Source organism: Rutidosis leptorrhynchoides, chromosome 7, assembly GCF_046630445.1.
Source record: "Rutidosis leptorrhynchoides isolate AG116_Rl617_1_P2 chromosome 7, CSIRO_AGI_Rlap_v1, whole genome shotgun sequence".
Lineage (NCBI taxonomy): Eukaryota > Viridiplantae > Streptophyta > Magnoliopsida > Asterales > Asteraceae > Rutidosis > Rutidosis leptorrhynchoides.
In genome coordinates this window covers 364,284,674-364,289,519 of record NC_092339.1, presented here as the reverse complement: position 1 = coordinate 364,289,519, position 4,846 = coordinate 364,284,674, and positions in this window count along the sequence as shown.

The following is a 4,846-nucleotide window of genomic DNA, read 5'->3' as shown; positions in this document are numbered from 1 at the left end:
AAGTAGGTATACTATATATGTATATGTATAATTATTGCATTCACTAAGCTTTAGCTTACCCTCTCATTGTTTATCTTTTTATAGGCTCCGGCGTGAACAAGGGTAAGGGCGTTCGTTTGAATTAGTGATCCTGCTTTGTTTGATAGGGGACACTTTTGGACATGTTTAGCTTTTGAAGTTTGGCCAATATGTGGGTAGTTTAACCCCAAACACCATGCTCTAGGTGTCGTTTGGAATTTAAACTCTTATGGTCGAACTTGTATTTTGTACGAAACTCGTAAAATGGCCGATGTGGGCCCGATGTTGTAAAACTTGGTTTTATGGTGGAAACTTCTTAGTTTTAATTATGTTAACATGTTGTAAAATGGGTTTCGTTTAAAAGTGTCGGAAAGCGGGTTTTCCGCTCATGCAAGTTGGACCCCGTGATCAGTTTCTGGTAGTTCATTGGGACGCTGTCCCAAAAGGCTGGACGCCGTCCTGGCCTTCAGAGCTGGACGCCGTCCAGAATGCTGGACGCCGTCCAGATGTACTGACCCATAAATTTTTTTAAGGCGTATTTTTGAGATAACGAGCTAGGGTCGTTATAAGTGGTATCAGAGCATGGTCTAAGGGATTTAGGCGACTTGAGATAGGTGCCTAGAATTATACTTTATTGTGAATGCGCTTTATACGGGACTTGTAGGAGACGGGTCGGACCGGGAATTGGTTAGTGCCTAGGTTTAGGGAACTAACTATGCGCTAGTTGTTTTGTGTTGTATTTGCAATCATCAAGCGAGATAGACGTTGTACTAGCAAGTTAATGCGACGTGCTCGCCTAACAATGATTAGCTACCATTGTTACGGGTTGAAATCGTGTCAAACAAACGATGTACGACGATTGTTGAGCAAGATGGGGCGGTGAGGTGTATATATATATATTTGTGTCTTGTCCTCTCGTTTCATTGTTTAATCTATTTCTGTTTTATAGTATGAAGACGAGAAACGGACCCGAAAACCATGAAGGAGGTACGAACGAGGACCTCGAGTTTACGGCCAAATTTGAGGCCATATTTAAACGTCAAAAAGCGAAGTTTCTCGAAGACGTTAAGAAGATGTTTCTAGATACGATTGACGAGCAACTAGTTAATGTGGTTAAGGAACAAGTTAAGCTTGTTCTACAAGAAGATAATGTGAGAAAACGGGACTTTTTCTACAAGAATTTCAAGGATTCTCAACCTCCCACCTTTGATGGTGAACGAGATCCACTTAAGAGTGCCCATTGGATCTCCGATATGGAGGGGGCTTTTCGTACTTGTGAATGCCCTCTCGATAAAAAGACGAGGTATGGTTGTAGCATGTTAAGGGGCGATGCTAAATTGTGGTGGGACGCGAAGATCCAACTTTATGGTGAAGAACAATGTATGGATTTCACTTGGGAAGAGTTCAAGGAGGAGTTTTTCAATGAGTACCAAACTTCGGCTGATCTTACTAGACTTAAGGACGAGTTGCTTGCCTTGAGGCAAGGGTCGATGGATTTGAACACTCTCAAATCTGCTTTCTTGTCAAAGACCCAATTTTTCCCAGAGTACGTCGGGAATGATAAAATGTTGAAGGAAGATTTCTATCGAATCTTGAACGACAACTATCAAGATAAGATTAGTGTAAACGTGGTGAAAAGTTTTGATGAATTGTTTGATATGGCCAAAGGTTTTGAGTCGCTCGCTTTGAGAAAGAGTGGCTTTACTTTTGGCAAGAGGAAGTTTGAAGCTACTAGTCATTCGAACAAGAAAAGTAAGAGTGCGAGTGAGAGTGTTGGTAATGTGAAGAAGGGTACGTCCGGGGGTTTTGGACCCAAATGTTATAATTGTGGGCGACAAGGACACATGGCTCGTGATTGCACCAAGCCATCTTCTACAACCAAACTCACTTGTTATAATTGTGGTAAGGACGGGCACCGAAGGTCGGAGTGTCCCGATTTGAACACCGATCATGTTAAGAAGTTAGAGAAGGCGACGGGTACGGCTCAGGGACGAAATTACTTAATGACCCATGATGTGGCCAAGCAATCAAACGAAGTTGTCTCAGGTGCTTTCCTGGTTAACTCTAATTCGGCAAGGATCCTATTTGATAGCGGTGCTAATTTATCATTTGTTTCTCCAAGATTCGTGTCTAAGCTTGATAAGCCGCTAGCTAAGTTAAGTCATCCGGTAGAAGTTGAAATAGCGGATGGTAAGTGAAATGTCCCGTTCTTATTGATTAAAAACGTTCCATATTAATTGATTTAGTTGAGAGGTTTTGACCTCTATATGAGACGTTTTTCAAAGACTGCATTCATTTTAAAACAAATCATAACCTTTATTTCATCAATAAAGGTTTAAAAAGCTTTACGTAGATTATCAAATAATGATAATCTAAAATATCCTGTTTACACACAACCATTACATAATGGTTTACAATACAAATATGTTACAACAAAATAAGTTTCTTGAATGCAGTTTTTACACAATATCATACAAGCATGGACTCCAAATCTCGTCCTTATTTAAGTATGCGATAGCGGAAGCTCTTAATAATCACCTGAGAATAAACATGCTTAAAACGTCAACAAAAATGTTGGTGAGTTATAGGTTTAACCTATATATATCAAATCATAATAATAGACCACAAGATTTCATATTTCAATACACATCCCATACATAGAGATAAAAATCATTCATATGGTGAACACCTGGTAACCGACATTAACAAGATGCATATATAAGAATATCCCCATCATTCCGGGACACCCTTCGGATATGATATAAATTTCGAAGTACTAAAGCATCCGGTACTTTGGATGGGGTTTGTTAGGCCCAATAGATCTATCTTTAGGATTCGCGTCAATTAGGGTGTCTGTTCCCTAATTCTTAGATTACCAGACTTAATAAAAAGGGGCATATTCGATTTCGATAATTCAACCATAGAATGTAGTTTCACGTACTTGTGTCTATTTTAGAAATCATTTATAAAAGCTGCATGTATTCTCATCCCAAAAATATTAGATTTTAAAAGTGGGACTATAACTCACTTTCACAGATTTTTACTTCGTCGGGAAGTAAGACTTGGCCACTGGTTGATTCACGAACCTATAACAATATATACATATATATCAAAGTATGTTCAAAATATATTTACAACACTTTTAATATATTTTGATGTTTTAAGTTTATTAAGTCAGCTGTCCTCGTTAGTAACCTACAACTAGTTGTCCGCAGTTAGATGTACAGAAATAAATCGATAAATATTATCTTGAATCAATCTACGACCCAGTGTATATGTATCTCAGTATTGATCACAACTCAAACTATATATATTTTGGAATCAACCTCAACCCTGTATAGCTAACTCTAACATTCACATATAGAGTGTCTATGGTTGTTCCGAAATATATATAGATGTGTCGACATGATAGGTCGAAACATTGTATACGTGTCTATGGTATCTCAAGATTACATAATATACAATACAAGTTGATTAAGTTATGGTTGGAATAGATTTGTTACCAATTTTCACGTAGCTAAAATGAGAAAAATTATCCAATCTTGTTTTACCCATAACTTCTTCATTTTAAATCCGTTTTGAGTGAATCAAATTGCTATGGTTTCATATTGAACTCTATTTTATGAATCTAAACATAAAAAGTATAGGTTTATAGTCAGAAAAATAAGTTACAAGTCGTTTTTGTAAAGGTAGTCATTTCAGTCGAAAGAACGACGTCTAGATGACCATTTTAGAAAACATACTTCCACTTTGAGTTTAACCATAATTTTTGGATATAGTTTCATGTTCATAATAAAAATCATTTTCTCAGAATAACATCTTTTAAATCAAATTTTATCATAGTTTTTAATTAACTAACCCAAAACAGCCCGCGGTGTTACTACGACGGCGTAAATCCGGTTTTACGGTGTTTTTCGTGTTTCCAGGTTTTAAATCATTTAGCATATCATATAGATATAGAACATGTGTTTAGTTGATTTTAAAAGTAAAGTTAGAAGGATTAACTTTTGTTTGCGAACAAGTTTAGAATTAACTAAACTATGTTCTAGTGATTACAAGTTTAAACCTTCGAATAAGATAGCTTTATATGTATGAATCGAATGATGTTATGAACATCATTACTACCTTAAGTTCCTTGGATAAACCTACTGGAAAAGGAAAAATGGATCTAGCTTTAACGGATCTTTGGATGGCTCGAAGTTCTTGAAGCAGAATCATGACACGAAAACAAGTTCAAGTAAGATCATCACTTGAAATAAGATTGTTATAGTTATAGAAATTGAACCAAAGTTTGAATATGATTATTACCTTATATTAGAATGATAACCTACTGTAAGAAACAAAGATTTCTTGTGGTTGGATGATCACCTTACAAGATTGGAAGTGAGCTAGCAAACTTGAAAGTATTCTTGATTTTATGTAACTAGAACTTGTAGAATTTATGAAGAACACTTAGAACTTGAAGATAGAACTTGAGAGAGATCAATTAGATGAATAAAATTGAAGAATTAAAGTGTTTGTAGGTGTTTTTGGTCGTTGGTGTATGGATTAGATATAAAGGATATGTAATTTTGTTTTCATGTAAATAAGTCATGAATGATTACTCATATTTTTGTAATTTTATGAGATATTTCATGCTAGTTGCCAAATGATGGTTCCCACATGTGTTAGGTGACTCACATGGGCTGCTAAGAGCTGATCATTGGAGTGTATATACCAATAGTACATACATCTAAAAGCTGTGTATTGTACGAATACGAATACGGGTGCATACGAGTAGAATTGTTGATGAAACTGAACGAGGATGTAATTGTAAGCATTTTTGTTA